Here is a 14198-nt window from a genome sequence, read left to right as displayed (position 1 = left end):
GACTAGGAGTGAGCTGAGATGGAAGAGTGACAAAGAACAACTGATGGATAGGAGACCAATCCAAATTGGAGTATTTGCTAAATAAATACAAATCCAGAAGTCGAAGAAACCAAAAAATGACCTAACCAAACAAAATTTAATGCGAAGGAAGAAAAAATAGATTGAGAATAACATTACCTAGACCACTAAGGAGCCTTTTACCCGGTCAGAAACAAGAACAATTGAGTGCATCAAACATAATTTTCTAGCAAGAAGGGAAAAACTCTAAGATAGCTCTGCATATTCCGAATGTAAATACAGGGGTGCCTTGGGTCGCTCAATTTTTCCAATACCAAGGGTGTTCACGTAGTCAGTAGTGTGAACACACCAGTTATTATATGGGAATCCAACACATTGCTTGGAGATGGCGCAACATTCCATTGATCCTGCAGCAAAGGAATCCCATGATTGCCACTTCCCAAGAGGATTGAGTTGAAGTGTTCAGGTTATGAGTGAAGTCCATCATTCTGGTATAAAAATTTGATGCCTCCACTGTCCACCACGAAACTGACTTGTGTGGCATGTTACTTGCATGGTATTTTACATGATGATGGAGCCTAAATTTTGTGTCAGCAATCCTTCAAGGTGACCCATGAACTAGTCGACTTCCAAGTAGCTTGCATATTGCAACATTTATTTTAATGAGTGATCTTGATATTAAAGAGAGAAGATAGGGCCTCCATTAATGCACCCTCCATGGAATATGTAATATTTATATTAAATCAACTATATTATTTTTTAATTATAAATTAATTAACTATGCTATAAAATTTATACATCCTTAAATGTAAAATTAATTCTACATTTGAATTAAACCAACTCCTTTATGCTTTTATTTATTTATTGTGAAGTGACTAGCCACACTATGAAAATTATACATCCTTCATAAATTATTTAACATAAAAAAAAGGTTATCATTTTAATATTTTGAACAAAGTTTAATATAAGATTTTTGTTTAATTCATTCATATGTGTGATTAAGAATTTAACAACATTGGGAAAATTATACATCTTATTTAAATTATTTAAAATAAAAAACCTATTATTCTAATATTTTGGACAAAGTTCTTCCCTGATGGGGTGCACTCTGAGATGATTAGTAGGATTAAGGGATGATGTCACCACCCTACCATGGAATGTTTAGTAAATATAGGGGTGGCATGGCATCACCCATGCATGCTCAAGCATGTGGCTAGCAAAGAACCTGAAAATTATGGCCTATGACCTATTGTGATTTTTACATGTAAAGATTTAGGTTCAACATTGTGAATGGAAGCAAAATATAGTCCTCTTGCTTTAGGATAGAGGGTTTGAAGGAAATTGGTGCAAAAGGTGGTCAAATAATCCCTAGTCTCTACATAATTGGGAATTTTATATGATATTTTCTAAAGGGGACTCTAAACGAATATCCTAGTTTGTAGATTGGTTTGTCGGTCATCTGGTTGAGTCATCATGGAGAAGCTCAAGCTTCAAGAACACATCAAGATGGGTAGGGTTCCTCATTACATTTATATGCAGTTTCTCTATCATTTCTTGTGCGAAGGGCACCTCATATTTCACTACAACTACCTAATCTCTAAGACTGACACTTCTCTTGACCTTTAGATATTAGGTATCTCTTTATCCTTGTTGTTTCTTCATTAATTTTTATATTAGTTATAGTGTTCGGTATTGGTATTATTTTGGGCAACGTATTTTTATTGTTGGGTTTATTTCCAATCTATCTATTCCCTACAGGGTCTTCCATGCACTCACTTTGGTGTTTCTCTTGAGTTGCAAACCTTTATCTGACCCATCCTGTGGCACCTTTTTTTATTGTGTATTGCTTCTTCGTGTCCCAGGAGCTTACTATTTGTCAATCTGCATCTCTTATCCGCTATTTTGTTGTTAGCCTAGCTACTTTGGAGGACTTGGGCTCAAATTTTTAGCATGTTCTCTCTTTATATAAACCATCGGTACGTTATCCATTTGACATCCACACAAGTCTAGAGTATGTGAAGAAAGCAAGCTGGGGGAGGTCCTGGCAAGGTCGTAACCATGCCCAAAAACAGGCCTAAGAAGCCGCTAATACTTATCAAGTGATAGTTCCCCCTGAAACATAGAATGAAATCTACAATTTCGAATCTTTCGCTGCTCATAATGGACTAGATTTCTTAGACTCCACAATCCTTAAAGATGCTTCCATCTATATTCTTGAACCTGTGCATACTTGGGGTAGAAGGAAGCAGCATCTTAGTGCCTTGGCAATGTATTGGCATATGAAGACCTTGCTGGGAAGGGTTTTAAAAGACAAGTAGGAACAAAGATATAATATTTTTTCTAGTTTGGAAGATGTCAAATGTGTCTAGCACAATCAGAGAGTTTTCTTAGAGAGAATGCATGCAATGTTGGCTCACATTGAACTCCACCTCTAATGTGGGCCCACTCCTTTTGTTACCCTTGGTTCTAGTGTCAGAGACCTGACTCCTATTACATCCTTATATTCTAGAGTTTGAATGACAAATTTCAACTTTTATTTTTACAGTACAACAATAGATGCTCTTGTTATGTTAGTTTTGCTGGAAATTTTAGAATTTTAGACAACTTACTTTATTATTAGGCAGCCAAAAATATCAAGTTTCCATTAGACAAATTAAGATCACCTATTGAATGACATAGTTAAAAATGTGACTTGTCTAAAATATGTCTTTTACATTATATTTTAAAATAATACAATTATATATATATAAAACAAAATCTAATATAACATTTTGAATTAATTATTTATCGCATCACTTTTGGATACATAAAATTTTAAAACCTTATTTTTTTATTATTACTAATACGCTTGAGAACACTGACTATCACAAGTCTCTAAGATGGATGACTATTATACTATCAAAATTAAATAACCAATATAATTCAATAATTATTTTAATATGCCACAAACATTTCCACGTGGATTGAAAATTGCTTAATAAGTTTGGCAGCAATGGGGCATTACATTATTTATTCAAATATGTTGTCATGTTTCCTTGTGGCCTAGATAAGTATTTATAAACAATGTTAAAAATGGAAAAGACCACCATTGTTATGTTTCTAGTGGCCAACATGATACTCATTCATAAACAAAGTTAAAAGTAGAGAAAACCAACCACCCTCAATAAGAGGGAGGAACAAGATCAAACCAAATATGTTGTCCTCGTCCTCACCGTACCCTTAAGAAGAGGGTGGGAAAAACCAATGAGTTGTACACAATTATGAGAAATGATTAAATGGATGCAGGGGAATGAAGGATGTAAGATAACAAATGTAAAGTATCCCCGACCAAGGTAATCATGCAATACAATCGTAGGTGACAATAAAAACCAATGAAACTCAATAAAGCAGTAGTAGGTGACAAAAAACAATAACAATGACCGATGCACAAGTGCATCTCAGAGCTACTTCTAATCAATTAACTGCCCCTAATAAAAACTAATGAGAATGCTCTCAACCACCGACAAATGGGAAGAAAGTAATGAATAAATTAAATGCATAAAACTAATGAGAATGCTCTCAACCACTAACAAATAGGAAGAAAGTAATGAATAAATTAAATGCCCGAAAAAAATAACAGTGAGAAGAAACCAATAGCAATGAGTTGTCTGAATCAAATAAATTAACGTATAACTCAAATAAATTAATATTAATGAGAAGATCACCGCAACGTACGTTGTCATTTTCCTGTGTCCTTTACAAAACAAAGGATATGCTAAGTAGTGGTTAGATTTTATGTCGTCATTTTCCTCGTGTCCTTTACTACAAGAACAAAGGATATGCTAAGTAGTGGTTGGATTTTATGTTAGAAAATGGGATGCTGCAAACATTATCTTCGAATGTTGCAATATTTACGTGTCGATATTTGAGTGTCGGTTCATCAACTTCTATCTCTGAAAATTGATGCTGGCAGTGGATGAATACAATTACATATATGTTATTTGGTGTAATAAAACTATTTACTAGGGGCTAGAGCAAAGAAACAATCGTTTCTCTTTGCACTACCTACTAATAAGCGCTTATTTTTATATTTTCGGAAAATAAAGTTTTAAATATAATATATTTTTTATTTTTATTTTTATTTTTTGAAAAATAAAGTTTTAAATATAATAGGTTGATTTCTTATTATTATTATTATTATAGAAAATTACACCATTTTAACTCATTTAAACTAATTAATAATTAATAAGATGATTTAAAAAAAAAAACTTTATTCGTAGTATATATAAATTTTAAATGGTTAATTTATATTTTTTTTACTGAAATAAATCGTCAATTAAATAAAAATAACTTTAAGTTATACTCTATAACCTTTCTACAATATTATTATTATTATATTAAAAAATTAAGTAATTTAAATTAGTATTTTTACAATATTATTGACGTATTAAAAAAATAAATAAAAATATTAACAACATAGCAAATTCTAAAAAATGACATCAACTTTTTATATTAAATTCATAATTGTATCACTAAAATTTTAAGAAATGGCATCAACCTTTTACATTAAATTCATAATTGTATCACAAAAATTCTAAAAAATGACATCAACCTTTTACATTAAATTCATAATTGTATCATTATCCTTGTGGACTGTGTGGAATCCCGATCAAATTTATTCAAATATATCATGAGGGCCCCTTTTGGCCACATAATTTTGCACTTCTCTTCTGTCAGATTTGTCTGCGGTTGGCTGCCCGTGCAGATGATGTATTTGATGGTACCGCTCAATATAACTACTGGACATAATTAAGGTCCCTTCAGTGGTATTTGAAGGAGACTCTTAAATAAGTGATTATGGCTAGGCTTCCTCCTCTTCACTCCGCATACTTTTTCAACCACATCCCCACAAAGGTACTTGAAGGAGATTCTTAAATAAGAGATTATGGCTAGGCTTCCTCGCTCTTAGCTTTGATTCCTTTTTAACCACTTTAGGCTTCCTCGCTCTTTACTCTGATTTTTTTTCAACCATTTTTAGCGGGATGTGTTTACATCATCATTATCATTAATGAGACTATGATTTTGGATTACTTAAAATAAATGCATATTTATATGAATTTAGCTATTTTAAAGAAACTTATATTCTTTCTATTTCTTGGCGGACAAGCTCGGGGATGTACTACTCGTAACGATATATGGATTCCCTTACTTGCACCTAGGCTCACAGTTGAGAGGTCAGTCCCATATGGATGGTGCTTGGATAGGTTGCAGAAGGACAACCTCTGCCCCTCTCTCTATGAGAAACCACGTTGTAGGGAATTTACACGAGAGAAGAGGCTGATGATATTTTCTGTGGGGAGGGAAATTGAGAGCACTAGGAGTTAGATGAGATGGAAGAGTGATGAAGAACAAAGGATGGCTAGGAGACCAATATAAATTGGAGTATTTGCTAAAGAAATACAAATCCACGAGTCAAAAAAACCAAAAAATGACCAAACCAAACAAATTTTGATGCAAAGGAAGAAAAAATAGATTGAGAATAACGTTACCCAAAACACTAAGGAGCCTTTTACTAGGTTAGAAACAAGAACAATTGAGTGCATCGAACATAATTTTCTAGCAAGAAGGGAGATATAGTTCTGCATATTCCAAATGTAAATACAGGGGTGCCTTGGGTCGCTCGATTTTTCCAATACCAAGGGTGTTCGTGTAGTCAGTGGTGTGAACACACCAATTATTATTATGGGAATCCAACACATTTCTTAGAGATTGTGCAACGGTCCATTGATCCTGCAGCAAAGGAATCCCATGATCGCCACATCCCAAGAGGATTGAGTTGAAGTGTTCAAGTTATGAGTGAAGTCTATCAATTTGGTATAAAAATTTGATGCCTCCACTATCCACCACGAAACTGACTTATGCGACATGTTACTTGCATGGTACTTTACATGACGATGGAGCCTAAATTTTGTGTCAACGATCCTTCAAGCTGACCCATGAGCCAGTCAATTTCCAAGTAGCTTACATACTGAAACATTTATTTTAATGATAGATCTTGATCTCAAAGCGAGAAGATAGGGCCTCCATTAATGTGTTAGAGATAACAGAGCGGAATTTTAAAACAAATAAGACACACAGCATTCAACCATGAAAAACATAGAGATTTTAACGTGATTCACCCAACCAATCTGGGCTACGTCCACCAAACAGAGGCATCGACAATCTTATTACTCAACAGGAGATTACAACAACAAAATTCCTCACACCTTCTCATCACACGTATCCTCTACGGGCTTACATTTTTATAGCTGGAAGTAGAAAACTGAATCATAAATTCACTCACAACAAATATAGGATGCAATAGCACCTCATCAAGAATAAATGGAGCTAATTTAGCAACAAATATTATTGTTGTCACATTCATGATATTTTTTCCAAATTTAATTAATAGAAAATCTCAACAATCTCCACCTTGACAACAATTAGCCTGATACCCTGTTCCATTATTATTTTATCTTTTCTGCAAGCCAAGAGAAGCCAGACACCAACATAGCTTCTCTAAAAAAAATGGTTTCGTGAACATGTCTGCATTGTTTTCCTTTGTATGCACTTTTTCAAGATAGACTCCCCTTTCAGTGATAACTTGTCTTACAAAATGGTACTTGATAGGTATATGCTTTGATTTACTATGATAGGCCGGATTCTTAGCCAAATGAATTGCACTTTGACTATCACAAAATAAGTTGATGTTGTCTTGTAACCTACCAAACTCACCAAGCAAACCTTTCAACCAAATCGCTTCTTTGCAAGCATGTGGACAAGGATAATTTTAGGGGCGAATGTTCGCCGTTTTGCGAAATTAAGGGGTTTTTAATTTTTAGTGGGCGAATATTTTGTATCATAGTACATTTTTACAAATCACCTCAAATAGCCCACCTTATTTTAAGGGAGAGGGTAAAAAAGGTAAATTTAGCCCTTGAAATTAGGACTTACAACCTTCCGTTCGCCCATTTTCAAGAATAGGTTTTATTTAAGTGAATCCATTCGCCCATTTTCAAGAATAGGTTTTACTTACGTGAATCCTATGGGCAAAAATACCATATTTATAAAAGAGGTATGGTAAATTAATAAAAATATAAATAAATGAGAGGTATGGTAAATAAATAAAACATTTTTTATATTTACTTCATAAGTCACCTTATATACATGTAAGGGGGTAAACAAATAAAAATATAAGTAAAGTGGAGGTATGGTAAATAAATAAAACGTCTTTTTATACTTACTCAAAAGGTATGGTAAATAAATAAAAATATAAATAAACTAGACGTATCGTAAATAAATAAAACCTCTTTTTATATTTAGTCCATAACCCTCGTTCTATTTATGAAGGCTCAAGAAAGAGGTTTTATTTAAGTGAATCCTATGGGCCAAATACCATATTTGTAAAAGAGGTATGGTAAATTAATAAAAATATAAATAAACGAGAGGTATGGTAAACAAATAAAACATTTTTTATATTTACTCCATAAGTCACCTTATATTTACGAACACTAAAAAAATGGGTTATATTTAGGTGAAACCTATGGCCAAAATACTATGGGATAAATACCATGGACTAGATTGTTATTAATACCATGCAAAAAACCATTATTAACCCTAATATTAGAATTAATAAAAATAAAAATGGCACATGGTATTGATCCATGGTATTCACCAAAATGGCACATGGTATTGACCCATGGTATTCACGTGGAATGTAGCCTATTTAAATGGGGGAATTAAACCAGCATATTTTACAATTGAGTAAAATATTCGCCATGCCTGGTGAGAGATTCGCCAAAAAATTATATATACATATTATATTATTGATAAAATCGCCTTCCATTTTTCCTATATACCATGGAGATTCGCCCATTTATTATATTTATAAATTTAGGGGGGGTTCTTAAAATTTTCCCTGCATGTGGAGCAGATATGTATTCTTTTTCAGTAGTGGATAAAGCAACAATGTTCTGTAGCTTTGACATCCAGCTAATAACTCCACCAACAAGAGTAAAGGCATACCTTGATGTTGACCTTGTCTTATCCAAATCACCTGCAAAATCGGAATCAACATATCTACAAACAAATTCACTACTCCTGTTATAAGTGATACAGTAATCACTTGTGCCTCTCAGATACCGAAGCACCCATTTCATTGCTGACCAGTGTTCTTTTCCTGGATTTGCCATATACCTGCTGACAACCCCAACTGCATGTGAAATATCTGGTCATGTACAAACCATCGCATACATCAAACAACCTACTACATTGGCATATGGAATTCAAGACATATATTCTTTTTCTTCATTTGTATTAGGACATAAACTTGAAGAAAGCTTAAAATGGGAAGCTAAAGGGACTGAAATAGGCTTCACATTGTTCATACCAAACCTCAAGAGTATTTTCTCAATATACTTCTGTTGTGATAGCCACAGCTTACCATTGCTCCTGTCTCTAAAAATATCCATGCCCAAAATCTGTCTTGCTACTCCTAGATCTTTCATATCAAATGTCCTAGCCATCTGAGCCTTTAACCTGTTGATCTTTGTTATGCTTTTGCTTGCTAAAAGCATATCGTCAACATACAACACTAAGATAACGAACATGCCATTACTTAATTTCTTAAAGTAAACACAATGATCATATTCACTTCTTATATAGTTTTGACTCATCATGAAAGAATCAAATTTCTTATACCATTGTCGAGGCGACTACTTCAGACCATACAATGATTTCTTGAGTTTGTAAAAAAATTTCTTGTTGCGATTTTGAACAAACCCTTTTGGTTGTTCCATGTAAATCTCCTCATCTAAATCTCCATGTAAAAATGCAGTTTTAACATCTAGTTGCTGTAATTCTAAATCAAGTAAAGCAATTAATGCTAACACAATTCAAATTGAAACAATTTTTACAACTGGTGAAAATATCTCATGAAAAGCAATGCCTACTTTCTGAGAAAAACCTTTTGCAACCAGCCTTGCTTTGTACCTGTCCTCTGTATCATCAACATCCCTTTTCAATTTTTAAACCCATTTACATCTCACAATTTTTCTGTCTTTAGGAAGTTCTACCAGATCCCATGTGGCATTCTTGACTAATGCCATCATCTCGTCCTTTATAGCTTCTTTCCACTTTTCACTTTTAGAACCTTCTATAGCTTCCTAATAGCACAAAGGTTCATCATCATTAGCGGTTCAAGCAATTGAAGTAACATAATCATCATACCTTTTAGGAGGACGTTTGATTCTTGTAGACCTCCTTAAAGATGTTTTTGGTACTTCCACAATTTGTTGATTATTATCTGTAGGAACCTCTTCATGATCTGCATCTGAAACATGTTCATGATCTGCATCTGAAACTTGTTCATGATCTGCATCTGAAACTTGTTCATCTTGACTATCATCAGTATTTGAACTGGTTTCAAACTGAATGTGTTGAAGCTTAGATACATTATCCTGTTTCAGTTTATCATCTACATTTGGCTTTTCAAGTGAAGATTCATTAAATTTAACATCTCTGTTAATGATGATCTTGTGAGTAGTAGGATCCCACAATCTGTATCCCTTAGCCCCATCACCATATCCAACAAAGATATATCTTTTTGATTTAGGATCTAATTTAGAACGCTGATGTTTTGGAACTAGAGAATATGCATCACAACCAAAATCTTTCAGTTTAGAATAATCACAAGGATGACCTTTCCATAACTCTTGAGGAATTTTGCATCCTATTGCAGTTGATGGTGATCGTTTTATCAAATAACAAGCTGTAGAAACTGCTTCTGTCCAGAATTCCTTCCGAAAATTGGCATTACTCAGCATACTTCTTGCTCTCTCTAAAAGAGTCTTGTTCATGCCTTCAATAACTCCATTTTGCTGAGGAGTATATACAATGGTTTTATGTCTTTTGATCCCAATGTCCTTGCAATAATGATCAAATTCCTTTGAAGTAAACTCACCACCATTGTCAGTTCTTAAACATTTAATGGTTCTTCTAGTGATGTTTTCAACTAATGCTCTAAACTGTTTGAAAACTGTGAATACATTAGACTTCTTCTTTAACATGTAGACCCACACTTTTCTAGAGAAATCATCAATAAAAGATACAAAATATGATGATCCTCCATATGAGGTTGTAGGAGAAGGACCCCACACATCAGAATGGATATAATCAAGGATTCCCTTACTAGTATGTTTTCCAGTTTTAAACTCTGCTTGCTTTGTTTCCCATATATACAATGTTTGCAGAAATCTAACTTAACATACTTTAAACTAGGAAGTAACTTAAGATCAGATAAAATCTTTAAACCTCTTTCGCTCATATGGCCCAACCTTTGATGCCATAAACAAATAGAATTACTGTCGTTTTTAGATCAGGGAAAATTTTAAGAACCCCCCTAAATTTATAAATATAATAAATGGGCGAATATCCATGGTATATAGGAAAAATGGAAGGCGATTTTATCAATAATATAATATGTATATATAATATTTTGGCGAATCTCTCACCAGGCATGGCGAATATTTTACTCAATTATAAAATCTTGTAAGATCTTGGCGAGTCTTTCACTAAATAATAAAACTTTGTAAAGTCCTAGTGAATCTTAGCATAGGCTACACGCTGGTTTAATTCCCCCATTTAAATAGGCTACATTCCAGGTGAATACCATGGGTCAATACCATGTGCCATTTTGGTGAATACCATGGGTCAATACCATGTGCCATTTTTATTTTTATTAATTCTAATATTAGGGTTAATAATGGTTTTTTGCATGGTATTAATAACAATCTAGTCCATGGTATTTGTCCCATAGTATTTTGGCCATAGGTTTCACCTAAATATAACCCATTTTTTGAGTGTTCGTAAATATAAGGTGACTTATGGAGTAAATATAAAAAAAAAAAATTATTTGTTTACCATACCTCTCGTTTATTTATATTTTTATTAATTTACCATACCTCTTTTACAAATATGGTATTTGGCCCATAGGATTCACTTAAATAAGACCTCTTTCTTGAGCCTTCATAAATAGAACGAGGGTTATGGACTAAATATAAAAAGAGGTTTTATTTATTTACGATACGTCTAGTTTATTTATATTTTTATTTATTTACCATACCGTTTGAGTAAGTATAAAAAGAGGTTTTATTTATTTACCATACCTCCACTTTACTTATATTTTTATTTGTTTACACCGTTACATGTATATAAGGTGACTTATGGAGTAAATATAAAAAATGTTTTATTTATTTACCATACCTCTCATTTATTTATATTTTTATTAATTTACCATACCTCTTTTATAAATATGGTATTTGGTCCATAGGATTCACTTAAATAAAACCTATTCTTGAAAATGGGCGAATGGATTCACTTAAATAAAACCTATTCTTGAAAATGGGCGAATGGAAGGTTGTAAGTCCTAATTTCAAGGGCTAAATTTACCTTTTTTACCCTCTTCCTTAAAATAAGGTGGGCTATTTGAGGTGATTTGTAAAAATGTAATATGATACAAAATATTCGCCCACTAAAAATTTAAAACCCCTTAATTTCGCCAAAGGGCGAACATTCGCCCCTAAAATTATCCTTGTTTTAGACATTGTAGAAGCATGATTTGATTCTGTTCTTCCTTCTAACTGAAAAATATTTCCAACCTTCTTTTCTTTCATTACTAGTAAAATTCCTTTATAGACTTTCATTACTCCACCTTGAATAAAGGTTTTATATCCATTAGTGTCTAGTACTCCTAGTGAAATGAGGTTTTTTCTTAGTTCAGGTACATGTCTTACATTAGTTAGAATTTTATTTGTCCCATCAAACATTTTAATCTGGATACTACCAATTCCCACAATGTTACATGTGACATCATTTCCCATGTAAACTACTGCATCATTGATTGATTTATAAGTTTTAAACCATTCTCTATGAATGCACATGTGATTTGAGGCACTAGAATCTAACAGCCAATGTTGATCATGATTAGACAAACTAACTGACAACACTTCATCACTCATACCTGAAATGGATGTCTAACATGTATCTGTCGTGTTTGCTTCTTTCTTCTCTGTCGAAGAGTCTTCTTTGGATGTTTGCTGTCTCTTCCAACAATCCTTCTTCAAATGTCTCGATTTGCCACAAAACTAGCACTTTACCTTACTCTTCTTGCCTTTCGATTTTGAACGCGAGTTGTTGTGTTTACTGAAGTGTCTTTCTTTAGAATAACCTATGACCATCATTTCTTCTGATGTAGAGGTTTTTGAATTTGACCCCTTCCTTTTTTCTTCGGACAACAGAGCTCCAACATCATCATCAAATTCAAGGGTTTCTGATGAACTAAGACTTATAGAAGTAACAAAATGATCTCATGACTCGGGCAACGAGCATAATAAAGTTACAGCTTTATCTTTTGATTCAAATTTTACTTCTATACTTTCTAACTGCACCAGGAGAGTATTAAAGGTATTCAGATGATTAGTTATCATCGTACCTTCCTTCATGCATAAGCTGTATAACTGTCGCTTCAGAAGAATCCTATTGGTTAAGGATTTTGTCATGTACAGCTTTTCAAGCTTTGTCCACAGACCAGCAGCAATTTTTTCTCACACGATGTTAAACAAAACATCATTCGCCAAACACAGTCGAATGCCGCTCAATGCTCTTCCATCCAAGTCACCCCATTAATCATCTGTCATGGTGTAAGGCCTTTTGGCTTTTCCCAACAGTGCCTTCGCCACGCCTTGTTGCACGAGTAGATCATACATCTCCACTTTCCAGATCTCGAAGTTGTTTTTTCCATTGAACTCTCGATCTCAAATCGAGCACTTTGAGTTTTTTCCATGTTGTGTCACACAAAATCTCCAATTGAAACTTTTAATAAATGAAGTTTTTATTTAAAAAATTCCCTTCACCAATAAAATGCCTTTGCCTTATATTACCATTTAAAAAATGAAATATGATATAAATATAATATCATATATAATACAAATCATTTCTTTTTGTTTTGTAAAAAAAAAGGCATTTCGTAATAGCTTTATAAAAACTTCAAATGACTTTTTGTTAATGTACAAAAGGAGACCCATTTGAAATCGTTTTTTTAAAGACCCATTTCAAAACGTTCCAAATCAAATATCGTTTGTTTTCAATGGTTCAACGGCATTTTAATAATCGATGTAAAAAAAAAAACTTGAAGACACCGTGTAGCTACCTTTCACCGCTGCAAATTCATCATTCAACGCTGCTTTTAACGCAACCTTAACCAGCCAAAGATCACCGTGAAATCACCGTCCAGTTCACCTTTCACCGCTGCTTCCGTTCAACACCAGTTAACAACTTCTCCAAACTCTACTTTGCATAAATCTAGTCTTCCATACGCAGATCTCACTTCAGCTTGTAATCATACACAACGCCATATGTATGCTTAAAGGGGTTGTGCTCGTCATGTAAGGACCCACAACAATCGACAGCACAATGCTCAACACAGCAAGAGGAGGGTTTTCCTTTCCAAACTGCAACGCAGCTTTCTCTGCAAGTGTTTTCACCTCTACGTAGAACCGACCATTATCCTTTGTTTGCCTGATGATGTCCAATGAAGTCCAGCAGGATTCATCAATAAGTGAACATGACACGCGGCACGCTTTGTGCTCTCTTGCACGATTTCAGAACGTTCAGAGTCCCTTGGATTGCACCATCGACTATCTTTGAAAACGCTGTCAGATTGAATCACTGCAACAGGCAGCTCAACCTGCTCTGATACCAAGTGTTAGAGATAACACAGCAGAATTTTAAAACAAATAAGACACACAACATTCAACCATGAAAAACACAGAGATTTTAACGTGGTTCACCCAACCAATCTGGGTTACGTCCACCAAACAGAGGCATCGACAATCTTATTACTCAACAGGAGATTACAACAACAGAATTCCTCACACCTTCTCATCACACATATCCTCTACGAGCTTACATTTTTATAGCTGGGAGTAGAAAAATGAATCAGAAATTCGCTCACAACAAATATAGGATGCAATAACTCCTCATCAAGAATAAATGGAGCTAATTTAGCAACAAATCCTATTGTTGTCACATTCATGAGATTTTTTCCAAATTTAATTAATAGAAAATCTCAACATAATGCACCCTCCATGGAATATGTAAAATTT

The sequence above is a fragment of the Pinus tabuliformis genome, chromosome 5_1 (genome assembly GCF_031772625.1).
Source record: "Pinus tabuliformis cultivar Carrire ecotype Pingquan chromosome 5_1, CPIR1, whole genome shotgun sequence".
Classification (NCBI taxonomy): domain Eukaryota; kingdom Viridiplantae; phylum Streptophyta; class Pinopsida; order Pinales; family Pinaceae; genus Pinus; species Pinus tabuliformis.
This window is presented reverse-complemented; position numbering follows the sequence as displayed.